Source organism: Dendrobates tinctorius, unplaced genomic scaffold, assembly GCF_039654945.1.
Source record: "Dendrobates tinctorius isolate UK_male_01 unplaced genomic scaffold, ASM3965494v1 ptg000048l, whole genome shotgun sequence".
Taxonomy (NCBI): Eukaryota; Metazoa; Chordata; class Amphibia; order Anura; family Dendrobatidae; genus Dendrobates; species Dendrobates tinctorius.
The window spans coordinates 13914110-13931525 of NW_027361716.1; the positions used below are offsets into that span (position 1 = coordinate 13914110).

At 42.3% G+C, this 17416-nt stretch overlaps 1 protein-coding gene and 1 pseudogene across 4 annotated transcripts in view; both read left to right on the forward strand.

Moving 5' to 3' along the window:
- ELP4 (elongator acetyltransferase complex subunit 4) overlaps positions 1-17416 on the forward strand; it is a 527861-nt gene that overhangs the window by 137644 nt on the left and 372801 nt on the right. The window lies entirely within an intron of this gene.
- LOC141090215 (ras-related and estrogen-regulated growth inhibitor-like) lies at positions 15416-15919 on the forward strand (annotated as a pseudogene).

The window sequence follows — 17416 nt, forward strand, 5'->3', positions numbered from 1 at the left end:
GAAGACAGTGACCGCATAAACATTTGTGTGTTGATCTGAAACATTTAAATGTGACAAACATGAAAAAGAACAGGAAACCAGGAAGGGGGCAAACACTTTTTCACACAACTGCACATTGAGTGGAGTGGAGGCTACATCAGGGATGGGACGAGGGATAGGCATCTGCCTTGGGCACTACCTCTTGCCTCTCTGAGTAGGGAACAGTTTAATAAACCCCAAAATCCAACATTGCTGAATGTCTGTGGCCACCAGACTCCTTCCTCCTGCCGCAGGTATTCAGCACACTGACTGGCGGGACACAGGCACACAGGTGAGCAGTGTCAGTGAGTCAGTAACATCGCTCACTGCCTGCTCCTCAGATGTCATTTCCTCCCTGGACTGAATTGTATTCACGTCTTTAAAGGTCCCGTTACATTTAGCGATGCACCAGCGATTCCGACATCAATACAACCCGGTCAGGATCGCTAGTGCATCGCAAAAATGGTCGCTAGTGAGCTGCCAAACAGGCAGATCTCACCAGCGATATAGCAGCGGTCGGGGGTCGTTACTTACCTGTCAGACGGCAGCTCTGATGACGACTTCCTCCCGCATCCATGGAGTTGCTCGTCGGCGCCAGCAGGAAGCCGACGACGAGAAATGGACCAGGACGATCTCGCGCGATCAACGATATCCAGCGGGGGGCTGGTCGGAGGTAAGTATCACATGTAGCAATATTGCTGCTGCATCGCAAAATTGTAAATGTGTAAAAGGCCCTTAACACAATGTGAGCACCGCCAGGACAGGAGCAGAGGAGCTGTGATCAGTTCGCTGCTCTACCAGTAATTCCCTCAAGACGCCGGCTATGTTCAACCTGCCCTCTGTTACAGGATGGCGCCACGCAGGAATACGGCACTAGAAACACCTTCAGTTTTGTAGCAAGCTGCATCTGTCACATTAATTGAAACCAAACAGCCCCCATTATAGTTAAGCTATATTAGCTTCCATGACCATTCTTGGGTCTGACCTATAAAATATAGGATGTCAGTGATGAATATCGCTATTTGTCCCTTATATGGAGTAAATGGTCCAAAAACAATGAGTGGTTCTATCTAAAACTTTGACATTGTGCTCACTGTTAAACCTCACCGCTAAATTACACCACATTTGTTTTCTTTTGCTAGTATTTTTACTGAAAAAGGAAACAATTGTAGTAGAAGTGGTCATCAAAGCTTGTTATGTGACCGATCAGATTAAGAGGTGCTGCGTTAGGGGGTCCTGTTACTGTAGTTTCTGACCCAATACTTTGCTTGGGGGGATGCCATTGGCTTCTCTGCCTAAGGCATCAAAATAACTTGACCTGGTTCTGATCATGTTAATAAAAATACCAAAAAGAAGGTCTGTATATGAGAAGAATTTAACCAAAAGCAACATAGATGTATCATATATATTTGTGCATGAAAGTTGTTAATATTATGCAAATATATAAGAAAGAAAGTGTGTAGATAAAGTGACTTTCTGTAGAAAGGAGCAGATGATGATTCCGCTCCTCGGGCCTTGGTTTGCACGTTTGCTGATTTTGGACATCCAGGTCTGGATCACACATGACAGAGAGAAGAGCAGGAATGTGTGACATGTGATCTGTGTAATTGGTATTTTCCTGGATTCCTACAGCATCGTGATCAACCACATGGCCTTCTGTCTGACCATGGGCAGGAAGGTGAAGGAGTAGCCGCTTCCTTCCGTTTATCCATGGCCTTGTAGGTGAAGGAACAGCCGCTGCCTTCTGTATGTACATGGCCAAGTAGGAGAAGGAGCCGCCGCTTCCTTCTTACTGTAAATATCCGATAGGTGAAGGAGCAGCCGCTGCCTTCTGTCTGTCCATATTCGGTAGTCTTCTCCTTACCACCACATTCTAGATGAGTCATCCAGATGGTGGCATAGCAAGTATGGCTGAAAGAAGTCCTTCAATTTCAGCCTTTAATTAGTTGCTATGTTGATCCAGAGGAAGGCGAAAAAATAACCCTGAGGACCCGTTGTTGGATTATCCTCTTATCAAGGGAAAAAAAATTCCTTCCTGTCCCCAAATATGGCGATCGGAATAAATCCCTGGATGTTTGGTGCTCAAATCTATGTGGATGTTACGTGGTGGAAGCTCGGTAGGTTTGTCACAGTCCGGTTAATGAGAAAGTCCAGTTTTGTTGTCTCATCCGATTAATGTAAATCTTCATTCCTGAATGTTACTGGAATGAGGCTGATTGTTATCAGCCTAACAGTCCTGCTGTAAGAAGAGAAATATACATGTCTGAGAATCAGCTCCTCACATTCAGTATATACAGTGTACTGGGGGATATAACACTAAGAGGTGTAATGGATAAGTGTGTTACTGGGTAGTGACAACATTTTGGATGTCCGTATGGGTTGTACTTACATAGTAATATAGGAATGGTGGGTCGGATCTGCCGCACTCCACATTGCTCCAGTCTATGGAGTGGAAGAACGGGTGGGACCTGATGGATGTTATTATGGCAAATCGGGCAGATGGAGTTTTGCAGAGAAGCTAGAAAATGAAAGCGACCATTAGTCATTAGATTACACTGGTCAACAGCATTTTTGGTGCCAAAGATATTTCATCGAATTTAGGGTATTTTTGGGGTGCTGATTCTGAATATGTCATCAGTTTTGCCAGATTGGCTCAAGTTTTTGAGATTTTTGGTATCTTATTTATAGCACTTGTTGGTAAATGCGACGCATCATCTCATTAATTTCTTTGGATTAGTACTTGAACTGAGCAGTTCTCAATATAGTTTTGTGTTAATTAGTGTTCTAAAAGTTTGTTCATAGCTTGATTTTTGCACTAACTTTATGTTGTTGTCTGTTTTCCAGTGAAAAGCATGAACTCATCATGAAGAAGTTGTCTTAACGATCCAGACTCATTCTGTTACATTTGTGGTGAATATACACTGCCAAAACATAGAAGAAACATAACACACTTCGTAAAAAAAGTGTATTTTGCCTATTTTGGGGTTATGCTTGGGGACCAAGACAAGTTTTGGGCACCACACATAGTGTGCAAAGCATGTATCGAATTATTACGAAAATGGAGCAAAGGACAAAGAAAAAGCTTCAAATTTGGTGTTCCAATGGTGTGGAGAGAGCCAAAAAATCATCATGATGACTGTTATTTATGGTAAACACAGGTACAGGCACATCTTCACAATGAGGGACAGGCCTTCTTGCAGATTCCATGTTACTCCCATTTTCGTTTCTTATGCTTATTGAATCCTTGCACTTGCACTGCACAGAAATAACAGTCATCATGATGATTTTTTGGCTCTCTCCACACCATTGGAACACCAAATTTGAAGCTTTTTCTTTGTCCTTTGCTCCATTTTCGTAATAATTCGATACATGCTTTGCACACTATGTGTGGTGCCCAAAACTTGTCTTGGTCCCCAAGCATAACCCCAAAATAGGCAAAATACACTTTTTTTACGAAGTGTGTTATGTTTCTTCTATGTTTTGGCAGTGTATATTCACCACAAATGTAACAGAATGAGTCTGGATCGTTAAGACAACTTCTTCATGATGAGTTCATGCTTTTCACTGGAAAACAGACAACAACATAAAGTTAGTGCAAAAATCAAGCTATGAACAAACTTTTAGAACACTAATTAACACAAAACTATATTGAGAACTGCTCAGTTCAAGTACTAATCCAAAGAAATTAATGAGATGATGCGTCGCATTTACCAACAAGTGCTATAAATAAGATACCAAAAATCTCAAAAACTTGAGCCAATCTGGCAAAACTGATGACATATTCAGAATCAGCACCCCAAAAATACCCCAAATTCATTAAAATATTTTGGACACCAGAAAAAAAATTTTTTTTCGTTGACCTGTGTATATTATTACTGATAAGTTATTACACAATGTCCATGGACTGTCCACATCTTATCTCCTATCTCTTCTTGTAATCCCCCATCATGCTTATCCATCTGATCTTACTCACCCCTTTTATGATAGCTATGGTATTAGTGCATATCCCTGGTGGAAAATAAGGGATGTCGTCCTCCAGAGACTGGTGGTATTGGTCCAGTGAGCCTTTGCTGTAAAATGGCCAGTCACCTACACTCATCATATATAGGATGACGCCAAAGGAAAAGGAGTCTGCCAGATGGTTGTATCCTTCATCGTCCATTATCTGTGGGAACAAGAGATTGGAGGGAAGCTGAATATACCGGGATGGAGAATTACATAAAGACTATGAGGGCCGGTCTGTGATTTGATGTGAGCAGGATACATTGGGATCAGATTATCCCTCAATCCTGCTATCGGCACCAATCACAAAGAGATGTTCCTTACCTCAGGTGCTATGTAACCCTGAGTGCCAACAACGTTGTGCACTATGTCACCCTCAGACACATTCACGACTGATAAGCCAAAGTCGGAGATTTTGATGTGTCCGGTGTCTTGGAGGAGGATGTTCTCTGGCTTCAGGTCACTGCAGGGAGAAGGAGCAGACAGTGATTGTGAGGATAATCCATGAAAAGAACTTTCTACAATAGATATGTAAGGAGACAACAGAGAGTCACAGGTGACAGATTTATGGAGGTGAAATGATTACTTATGTCTGACGCCGTGTTCATGCAGGAATTGGAGTCCGCACACCATCTCTGCTGCAAAGAGTCTGTGGATTAGAAAGTAAAGGGTGGATCAGTGGTTACATACACAATCATACGGAGAACATGAGGAGATCCCACACGTGTCCTTTTCACCTCGCTATTTGCTCTTGTTGTCATTCTCCATTGTTATAGGACTACAATGTGAGGGCAGCGGATTATTAAGATTCAGTAGAAGACATTTGTCTTTGTGTTAAACATCATTGAGTCTTCCATGTGGTGAAACAGGTCTCCTCCGGCCATATAGTCCATGGCTATTGCATACTCCGTAGGTGTCTCCATAAACGCCCGCATAGACATTAGGTAGGGGCACCTTTCAGCCATTCTCAGGATTTCTAGCTCTGTAGAGATTATGTCCTTACAAGATCTCTTGTCCATGATCTTAATGGCCAGCAGTCCTTCACTGACCAAATCTGATGCCAAGCTGACCTGGAGAAAAATCACAACAGATCAGACCAAACTCCCATCTATTACTGTGTAATATGTCACTAGTTTATCCCAAGTATCATTACATATGAACATCCTGTAATGAATACGTCCATCCCTCCTGTGTATCTGTGCAGGATACATTGAGGAACATGGACAAATATAAATTGACACTTACTTTTCCTTAGTTTCCTTTTCCAAGATCTTTCCAGAACTTGAGACTGTAAAGGTCCATAGGTTGGTCTGTGTGGACCAGTCCTCTGTGTGGAGAAATCTGTACACTAGCATCACCAAGGCCTTGTGCCGGCATGTGTGGTGTATCGATGGACATCTTATCCATTCCGTCGATGGGCATCTTATCCATTCCATCTGCGAGAGATGATACAAGATTTATTAACCCTTTAGCGAATTCATAATAGAAATGTTTGTCATATTCTTCAGCAAATGTATGGAGCGGGCTCAGGAGCTGAGCATGCACCACGCCAGGCATATGCCTACTGTATTACATAGCTGCCACCTGTCTTAAACTGTAGCGACCGGAACCCTTTGCTATTACTGCAGTTTAACTATATCAATGGTCACATTTAAATGAAGTGATAGCCAATTTTCCTGCACCAGCACCAATTACCCCTCCCCAGGACACAACTGCGGGGGTGGGGGGTAATTGATTGAAATGACTACCTGGGCCTGCTGAAAGCCCCTGTCTTTCACTTTCCTCCTCAGCCTGGCTTAATTTCATATGAGAATGTTAATTTAGCTATATACAGTTGGATCAGAAAATCACAGGTTCAAGTCCCCTAAGGAGACAAAAAAAAAGGAGTCAATTAACCCCTTCACCACCTTGCAATTTTCCGTTTTCTTTTCGTTTTTTCTTCCCCTTTTTCCAGGAGACCTGAGGGTGTGTGCACACGCTGCGGATTCTGCTGCGGATCTGGCCCTGCGGATCCGCAGCAGTTTTTGCTGCGGTGTACAGTACCATTATAACCTATGTAAAACAAAAACCGCAGTGCACACGGTGTGGAATTTTCCGCACGGATTTGCTGCGGTTTCAAAACTGCAGCATGTCAAGTCTTTGTGCGGATTTCTCAGCGGTTTGGCATCTGCTCCATGACAGGTGTCAAACCGTAGGGGAAACCCGCAGACTAATCCACGGAAAAACTGCAGATAAACCGCAGGTCTTCTGACCTGCAGATTTATCTGCGGTTTTGATAAATCCGCGCTGAAAAATCCGCAGCATGTGCACACAGCCTAACTGTTTTATTTTTCCAAGAACACGATGGTGGCAACAAATTAATGAGCTCACCATTAAAAAAGCGAACCAAAAAAATAAAATTAAAAATTTATTTTTTATTTGCAAAATCATGTACACTAACAAGACCACATATCCATTACAATGTATATGTGGTCTTGTTAATGTACATGATTTTGTAAATAAAAAATAATTTTTAATTTTATTTTTTTGGTTCGCTTTTTTAATGGTGAGCTCATTAATTTGTTGCCACCATCGTGTTCTTAGTTTTATTTTGAAGTGCCATTCTTTGTATATTTGGACACAGTGTTGAAATGTTTTATTTTTCCGTCTACAGAGCCGTGTGAGGGCTTGCTTTTTGGAGGACTAGTTGTACTTTTCAGTCCCATCATTCATTTTATAATGTGGTGCCCTGTTAAGCAGGAAAAACTTCCAAGTGGGTTGAAATTGCAAAAAAGTGCATTTTTTTCTTATTTTCCATCTTCACTATATGATAAAACTGACCAAGAAATATGATTGTCCAGATCAGTTCGAGTATGCAGATACCAAATGTGGATTGTTTGTTTACATTTAAGAGGTGATAAAAATCCCGAAAATTTGTAAGGAAAAAAAATTGCTTGTGTCTCCATTTTCCAAGACCTGTAACATTTTCATTTTTTTGGAATACGGGCTGTGTGGTGGCTTACCTTTTGTGGGCGCCGTATCCACCTTAAAAGATTGCAATGAAAGTATATCACAATGTCCGGTCTACCCAGGAAAGGCATCAAGAAAAGCTAGAACTCGACACTCAAAAAACTAGTCCTCACACAGCTCCACTGAGCCATCAAAATGAAAAAGTTACAATGTCTCACAATATGTAGACACAAACCAATTGTATTTATTAATAAAATTCCTAATTTTCTTTCAGCAGTTAAGTGATAATCCCTCTATACATGTTCAGCATTACCGTAGTCGTAACAGACGTGGAGAAACATTTTGTGAGGTCGTTTTTACCACTCAATGAACACAGTAAAGAAACAATGGTGGAATCACTTTTTTCCTCCCAATTTTACCACACTTGGCAAAGAAAATAATGTCATTCAAAAGTACAGCTCGGCCCACTAAAAAAAACAAGTCCACATACGGCTACATGGGCAGAAAAAAATAAAAATAAATGGTTATGGGTTTTTGAAGGAGGGAAGAAAAAGAACACCCCAGAAGGTTATCGGTTCAAGAAGGGTTAACAAACAGCTCCAGAGCAAATATTACAATTTTATAGAGTATTATGTTAATGAGCAGGAAATGTCAAAAATTTTGGCTCTAAAACTGTCCAACAGCAAAAATGTCCGTTGCCCATAGCAACGAATCACAGCACAGATTCCATTTCTCAACATTCTATAGAGCAATGAAAGCCGCATTGTGATTGGTTGCTATGGACAACAAGGACAGGTTTTCTGCACTTTTGATAATCGTGGCCTGTACATAATATTAGGAGTATAATCCCCCTCACCCCAGTCTTATTATACTGAGCAATGTCCATCTTACCTGGTCCCTCTTTATCCTGTGAGGTGTTTGGTGGAGAATCACTCAGCTGTTTGTTCTCTGGGATGGAGATGTTCTCAGCTGGTGTCCCGGCCCTCCGTAATGCACCATTCCCATTTATAATGGGTTCGGCATAGATGAGACATCTCCTACATTGGACAACCCAGTCTCTGCTGCTTCTGACACTCTTCTGGACTGCCGCTCTTTGTAGGTTCGGTGTCTCTAGACTTTCAGATCTGGAGAATGTGACATGTCTCGGTGTTTCTTGGAGAACCTCTTCCAGCTCTAACTCTGCGCTGATGTTTCTCCGCTTATTGAGGATGTCATCTTTGTTCCTCCTTCGTATTTCCGGGACCAGATCTCCAATTTTTTTTTAAGGAGATAAGAATGGCCCTCTGAAGCTCAGTGGAGGCTGCAGAGTGAGACTCCATGAGGGTCTCCATTTTCCTTTTCTCTGTAAGGATCTCATGTCTTTTGGTCTTTCTCATAAACTCCAGAGTTTGTCGTTTGGACGCCATTTCTGAGGCGTCAGTGTCCATGTCCGGTAGTATAGAGTCTTTTCGCCCTAAGGCGAGCAATGGTACCTGCTCTTCAATAATTCCTCTCTTCTCTCTCAGAATCCGATGTCTTTGGGCTCGTCTTCTGTCTTTATCCATTTTAGAATGAATTTTTGCTTCGTTCGTCGCGAAAAACAAAAGGGACTGCCTCACCCTTGGGAGTCTGTAAGGCAGTGATTTCCCTTAGGCCGCATCACTGGAATACAGAATGTGATGATGTCATCACACCACTTGTGACATTGGCTTTATTGTGGTGTCACCAAGAGAGAGATGATAGATAGATACATGTACACACCCTGTGTGCACAATTTGTATTTTTGATTAATTTTCTTATTGAATAACTACTGTAGGTAATCCAAAGGTTAATAAATCTGAACCCTGAATATTTAAGAAAATAAAAGTGAGGTTTTGTCTTTCTGAGGGGAATATCTCTATGTTCAGAATTACTGGACAATTATTAGTGTGCAAAATTATTATATAACTAAATGAAAAATACAAATTTCCCATCTGAATTGTTTATTATCTATTACAATGAGAATAATAAACAAACAAATCAAATTGTACAAAACTACATTTCTGCAAAAAAAACCCTGTTTGGGAGAGAAGAACAGACAATTCGTGGCGCCCTAAGTGCGTAAACACAATATTGTAGTCTTTAAAGGGTGCACAATTTTATGCACTCACCTGATAGAAGACTAATATAGCTTTGGATTATGTATCCTCAAAAATCCTTCCTTTTGGGATACTTCTCAGAAGACAGGGCTTGCAGCTTGCCTCGGGTGGGTCCAAGTGAAAGAGCCAGGTTCAGGCTCACACAAGATGAGTAAATCAAGAAAAACACATCCAGCCCATAAACGGCAGCGCTTTCCAGGACTCACATCCAAAGATGATATTCCATATTTTTTATTTCATGGGTTAAAAAAGAGATACAACGCGTTTCGGATACAGTGTATATCCTTCATCAGGTATCATAAAAACACAGTACAAATCCTAATAGTATAAAATTCAGTTACACTTATATATAGTAGCAACCTTTTATCCCAGTCTCAGAAACTTGATTTAGGGTGTGGACCAAGTTCAGGAACACAGTTCAGGAACACACCCACTAATTGATCCAACTTTGACAACACCAGAGGGTATCTGCTCCACCGGAGTTACTTTTATGTTAAAAATTGTGTTATGTTTAATTAGTAGATGCCTTGAGAGACTATGTTTTAAAAAGCCGCTTTTTGCTCTATTTCTGTGACCAGTAACTCCGTTGGAGCAGATACCCTCTGGGGTTGCAAATAGGAATGCTCTTTTAAACCGGAAAGAAATGTCTTGGATATATCGTCTGAGAACATTATATCCAAACGGATTGTATGATATCATAGAGAGAGTTTGAATATTCCTTTTTTTTTTTTTTTTTTTCTCTCTGGGTTTTTTTTTTCCTTTTGGTTTTTTTTTTTTTTTTTTCTTTTCCGTCTTGCATCTATGTTGTCAAAGTTGGATCAATCAGTGGGTGTGTTCCTGAACTGTGTTCCTGAACTTTGTCCACACCCTAAATCAAGTTTCTGAGACTGGGATAAAAGGTTGCTACTATATACACTCACTGGCCACTTTATTAGGTACACCATGCTAGTAAGGGGTTGGACCCCCTTTTGCCTTCAGAACTGCCTCAATTCTTCGTGGCAGAGATTCAACAAGGTGCTGGAAGCATTCCTCAGAGATTTTGGACCATATTGACATGATGGCATCACACAGTTGGTGCAGATTTGTCGGCTGCACATCCCTGATGCGAATCTCCCGTTCCACCACATCCCAAAGATGCTCTATTGGATTGAGATCTGGTGACTGAGGAGGCCATTTGAGTACAGTAAACTCATTGTCATGTTCAAGAAACCAATCTGAGATGATTCGAGCTTTATGACATGGCGCATTATCCTGTGTTGGGTACATTGTGGTCATAAAGGGATGGACATGGTCAGCAACAATACTCAGGTAGGCTGTGGCGTTGCAACGATGCTCAATTGGTACCAAGGGGCCCAAAGAGTGCCCAGAAAAAATTCCCCACACCATGACACCACCACCACCAGCCTGAACCGTTGATACAAGGCAGGATGGATCAATGCTTTCATGTTGTTTACGCCAAATTCTGACCCTACCATCCGAATGTCGCAGCAGAAATCGAGACTCATCAGACCAGGCAACGTTTTTCCAATCTTCTACTGTCCAATTTCGATGAGCTTGTGCAAATTGTAGCCTCAGTTTCCTGTTCTTAGCTGAGAGGAGTGGTACCCAGTGTGGTCTTCTGCTGCTGTAGCCCATCTGCCTCAAAGTTCGACGCACTGTGCGTTCAGAGATGCTCTTCTGCCTACCTTGGTTGTAACGGGTGGCAATTTGAGTCACTGTTGCCTTTCTATCAGCTCGAACCAGTCTGCCCATTCTCCTCTGACCTCTGGCATCAACATGGCATTTCCGGCCACAGAACTGCCGCTCACTGGATTTTCTTTCTTTTTTGGACCATTCTCTGTAAACCCTAGAGATGGTTGTGCGTGAAAATCCCAGTAGATCAGCAGTTTCTGAAATTCTCAGACCAGCCCTTCTGGCACCAACAATCATGCCACGTTCAAAGGCACTCAAATCACCTTTCTTCCCCATACTGATGCTCGGTTTGAACTGCAGGAGATTGTCTTGACCATGTCTACATGCCTAAATGCACTGAGTTGCCGCCATGTGATTGGCTGATTAGAAATTAAGTCTTAACACACAGTTGGACAGGTGTACCTAATAAAGTGGCCAGTGAGTGTATAAGTGTAACTGAATTTTATACTATTAGGATTTGTACTGTGTTTTTATGATACCTGATGAAGGATATACACTGTATCCGAAACGCGTTGTATCTCTTTTTTAACCCATGAAATAAAAAAATATGGTATATCATCTTTGGATGTGAGTCGTGGGAAGCGCTGCCGTTTATGGGCTGGATGTGTTTTTCTTGACTTAAAACTACATTTCTGATACTTAAAAAAAACAAAAGTTCCCAATATAGCCGCCCTTCTGTTCAGAAACAGCCGTAAGCCGCCCATCCATGGAGTTTGTTAGTTTCTTAGTCTGTTCAGCATCACGTTTTGGGCAGCACCAACCACATCCTCCTTGACTCTGATCAGAGAGGTGACTGTTTCCCTTCACTGTAAGTCTCCCGATTAAGAAGGACCCACAAGTTCTCAATAGGGTTTAGGTCAGTTAAGGAAGGGGCCATGTCCTTATCCTTTCATTCTTTAGGCTTTTACTAGCAGACAAGCAGTGGAGACTTCCAGGAGCTTTGTCCTGTATAAAAATCATGGTTTTCTTGAACGATGCAAATGTTTTCCTGCACCAATGTTCAAAGAAAGTTTCTTCTAAAAAGTGACAGTAGGGTTGGGAGTTGATTTTGAGTCCATCTTTCACCCGAAAAGGATCGAACAAGCTTACCTTTAATAATCCCAGCACATAGTACTACCCAGGGCTGGAGCAAAAGAGTCTCAGCGGCCCCTTTGACACATACCACGATTCAAGATGCACAGATAAGCAATATAGGTGCAGTACAATGCCAAAGATTTCACTGACGACTTACATTACATGAGTGCTATCTATTGTAAATGCTACAAAAGCTCAGAAACCGGCGAATGCTCGCAGCTCACAGCAAACAGTGACTACAGACTTATCATTACAGAACGGACAGTATAGTCCTCCATACAGTATTATGAGCACCACATAGTGCTCCATACAGAATAATGAGCCCCATATATTGCTCCATACAGACTAATGGACCCCATATATTGCTCCATACAGAGTTATGGACCCCATATATTGCCCCATACAGAATAATGGACGCCATATGTTACCCCATATATTGCCCCCTACAGAATAATGGACCCCATATAATGCTTCATACAGTTTAACGAGCCACATAAATTGCTCCATACAGTATATTGAGCCTCATATTTCTCCATACAGAATGAGCACCATATATTGCTCCCTACAGTATATAATAGGCAAAATATATTGCTCTATACAGTATAATGATCCCTATATATTGCTCCATACAGTATAATGGGCCCCATGTATTGCTCCATACAGTATAATGAGCCCCATATATTCCGTACAGTATAATGAATCCCATATATAATGCACCATACAGTGTGATAAGCCCCATATATTGTTCTATACATAATGGACCCCATGTAATACTCCATACATGATGGGCCTCATATAATGTTCCATACAGTATACGATAGGCCCCATATAATGCTACAGTATATGATGGGCCCCATATATTGCTCCAAACAAAATGGGGGCCTGCAAAGACTGCCATGGGCCTTTCCATCAGATCTGGTATTGTTTCTCCCTGCAGAGGCTGCCATGGGCCTTTCCATCAGATCTGGTATTGTTTCTCCCTGCAGAAGCTGCCATGGGCCTTTCTATCATATCTGGTATTGTTTCTCCCTGCAGAGGCTGCCATGGGCCTTTCCTTTCCATCAGATCTGGTATTGTTTCTCCCTGCAGAGGCTGCCATGGGCCTTTCCATCAGATCTGGTATTGTTTCTCCCTGCAGAGGCTGCCATGGGCCTTCCCATCAGATCTGGTATTGTTTTTCCCTGCAGAATCTGCCATGGGCCTTTCCGTCAGATCTGGTATCTGGTATTGTTTCTCCCTGCAGAGGCTACCATGGGCCTTTCTATCATATCTGGTATTGTTTCTCCCTGCAGAGGCTGCCATGGGCCTTTCCATCAGATCTGGTATTGTTTCTCCCTGCAGAGGCTGCCATGGGCCTTTCCATCAGATCTGGTATTGTTTTTCCCTGCAGAGGCTGCCATTGGCCTTTCCATCAGATCTGGTATTGTTTCTCCCTGCAGAGGCTGCCATGGGCCTTTCTATCATATCTGGTATTGTTTCTCCCTGCAGAGGCTGCCATGGGCCTTTCTATCATATTTGGTATTGTTTCTCCCTGCAGAGGCTGCCATGGGCCTTTCCATCAGATCTGGTATTGTTTCCCCCTGCAGAGGCTGCCATGGGCCTTTCCATCAGATCTGGTATTGTTTCTCCCTGCAGAAGCTGCCATGGGCCTTTGTATCATATCTGGTATTGTTTCTCCCTGCAGAGGCTGCCATGGGCCTTTCCATCAGATCTGGTATTGTTTCTCCCTGCAGAGGCTGCCATGGGCCTTTCCATCAGATCTGGTGTTGTTTCTCTCTGCAGAGGCTGCCATGGGACTTTGCACCAGATCTGGCCAGAAAACACCCGTTTTAACTTTAGAAACTACATTGCTTCCTTGGGAACATGACCATGGGGCCGATTCATCAAAAACTTTGCTTAAGAAACTGGGCATAAAACTTTTTGAACTGTTGTGAAATTTTTCTACTTTTCATATTTTCTCTTCTCCTTTCCACCAACTTTTTTGAAAAGTGGGCAAAGGAGGTTGGAGGTTGTGCAAGAGCTTGGACGACAAATTCATCATTATCTATGCCATAAAAGTTGTGTAAATTATGACAGAAATGTAGGTAAATCCATTACTAGATCACTTTTTTTTACGCTGTTGCACGACCGCTGAAAGATGTGACAAAATCTAAGCACAGAACACATTCACAATATATAACACTCTGAAAGGCAGAATCAATACTAAACCACCTTAGAAAAATTTATGCCAGGAAGTAAAGCAAAGGTCTAACCCAGGATTGGGAGGAGGTGTAGGCAGGGTAGGCACTCGCCTAGGGTGCTACCTAGTGCCTTCCTCAGTCTGGGTCTGACATTTATAATATAGGATGTCAGGGATGAATATCTCCATTTATCCTTTGTATTGTGTAAATGATCCACCACAATGAATGATTCTGTATAATAACTTTGACATTTTGCTTCCTATTAAGCCTCGCCTCACCCCTAAAATACACCATATTTTTTATTTTTGCTAGAATCTTTAGGTCATAAAGGTAACAATTTTAGTGGAAGTGGTCATCAGAGCTTGTTCTCTTACTGATCAGAGGATGGAGGTGCTGAGTTAGGGTCCTTTTTCCTTAGTCTATTACCTATTCTTTTGTTTGGGGGGAGGCACCTTTGGCTTCAACTGCCAAAGGCACCAAGATACATTGTAGCGGTCCTGTGCCTCGCATACACATCTCCACCATATTCACGATGAGACTGCAGTGCCCTTTTAATGGGGTTCCAGAACCATGATCTTGGGATCCTTGGTGGTCCAAGCTGTCAGACCCCCAGTAATCAGCAATTGAACTGCTTTCCCATACAGAGGAACAATTAGATTTTTTGGGGAATGGCCCTTTAACTTTATTGTATGGGTCAGTATGATAATGGTAATACCAATTTTATATTGTTCTTGCTATATGTATTTTTTACAAAAGAAAATAAAAGTTTTGTTGCCATATTCTAAGAGCTGTACGTTTTGATTTTTTTTATTTCGAGCCCCTCTATATATTAGCCACACAGCCATCTGTTCGGCAAACTTGCTGAGGCTTCACCTCTAAGGGTACCGTTACACATAGCGATGCACCAGCGATCCCGACAACGATATGGATCGCTGGTGCATCGCTAAGTGGTCGCTAGTGAGCTGCCACACAGGCAGATCTCACCAGCGACATCGCAGGGGTCGGGGGTCGCTACTTACCTGTCAGACGCAGCGATCCTGACGTCCTCCCGCCCGCGTCCACGCGTCGCTCGTCGTCACAGCAGGAAGCGCTGCAGGAAGCCGACGACGAGAAATGGTCCAGGACCTTCTCGCGCGACCAGCGGTAACCAGCGGGGGAGTCGGTCAGAGGTAAGTATCACATGTAGCGATATCGCTAGCAATATCGCTGCTACGTCACAAAATCGGTGACTTTACAGCGATATTGCTAGCGATATCGCAGTGTGTAACGGGGGCTTTGGATCCATTTCAGTGGACAGCCCCCACTGATATCTTGATGTTGGAAGGTATTCATTAGCTTTCATTACAAATAATATAGGAATTACATCTTTCCCTGCTTTAATGCATGACATTCGCTTTTTTCAAGGAGGAGGACTCCCTTCAGATTAAAGAGAAAATTAAATGGGGCGATAGTTTTGCAGTGGTGTACTCAGTACAGATCGCTGCAGCTTTGATGAAGTCATGAGATTATGCTTCTTAATTAATCACATTCACTCCACCAATAAGAAAGGATCAACTGAGCAACCCCCTAGAGAAATTGTCGGGAAGAAGAAAGATCTCCAGTGTGATCGCATGGTGTCCACTGAAGATGGGGAAAAGCTCTCCAAGGCCTTGAAGCATCCATGCTATGAAATGTCCACCAGGGACAGTTATGGAGAAGCAGCTCTGGTCTTCAACACACTTTACTATGAACTACTTAGACAAGGAAGCCTTTCTCCTGGGACTTTCAAAAGAAGAAATGTATCCAAATTGATGGAAAGGATTCCCAAAATTGATGCCAATTCTGCTCTAAATGCGAATGGTCGAAGTTTAAGTTTCAATTCTTTTCGGGATTATATTCCGGAATGATTTGCATTGATAAAAAGCAATGAAGGAGAATTCTGATTTACTCCATGAATGTGGAGCACAACTCTTGAGTATGCTAGAATAAAAAGACATGCGGATGTCTTCACTAGTGGGCTACGGGCAGCAGGTGGATAGACGTTTGCCACAACACACTAAAATACTAATTTATGTTGTTAGTTTGACAAGTGAGCCAAGATATTTGGGAGAAAGACACAAGAGGACTAATTACCTAATTAAGATGAAAGCATTGCACCAACGGCATGATGCTTACTTTATTTCTCTGGATGGTCTATTTAGGTTGTATATCAGTTGTGTGCACCTTATTGGATGGATTATTCTACTGTCCTTTATGGAGAAGTGACAAAAGAGCTGGCGCTTTTTTAGTTTTATTGTGACACGTTACCATAGACTGAAGATAAAGGCTTCACCAAGAACCGCTTCTCTGGCCGTGTTCAGATGCAGAATTTTTAATGGGAACTTTTCACACATGCTGTTATCCATGTTGGAGACAAAGAAATACTCCCACCTCTTTCATTATAATTATTGTCCAAGAAATTGTCTCATATTCTTGATATTTTGAAATGAAGCAGTGGGTAATGGAGGGGATTTAGGATGATGAAAAATAAATAATTTTTCTTCTTTTTTCATATTGTTGCTATTCACCCCAACCAAGTAGTGTTTGGAGTTTGGCCTAAAGCAGCGATCTCCAGGGTGGATGTTCCTTGTAGGGAGACTGTGTCGGATTCTTGGAAAGTCTACCTGGTCCCTAGGTGTAATGGTTATGTCCAGTGACCTAGCACATCCTTCTTACTCCAGATGAGACAGTCATTTTACTCCTTTGGGTATAATCCTGGGAGCGATGCCTTAGTTGTTTGTGATTTTTAGGACAAGGATGTTACCTAAGGTTTGCATTGCATTTACGTAGACACATTTCTTCTAATACCAATCTCCAAATCCTCTTCACTGTCCTCCCATACCTGCTGTATACAGTTACATGATGACATGTTGTTTCCTAGTGGCCACCACTAATGGAGCCTAATCCATAAGGAATAATAGAGCTCCCAATAAAAATAACTGGAAATTGATTGGTAGAACCGGTCCAGTGTCCAAATTAATGATGTGTGGCCCTTTATGGGAGTCCTGTGAGCTGCCCCCTAACTGACGGCATCTGCTGATCTTCCTGTGATTGGCGGCCATGGCAGGGTGTCACATGGGCATCACGCCTCAGCAATAATGTCATGCCATGTCGCTGTAAATCCAATCATTTCACCTTGCTCTGCCCCTTCCAGACATGGTGCTTTACATATTCCCGACAGTGTGTAAAGGCTTCGGATGGGACACAGTATGAAGCAATATGTCATGGGCTGTGCAGTGAATTCAGTCCATGGGTCCTGTATAGTGACGAGAGCACGCAATAAGCCATAGACATGTTAGTCACATGGCATGTGATCAGATCTCGCAGGTCGTCCCATCTTTGGCCATAAAATGAGACTATTGCCGA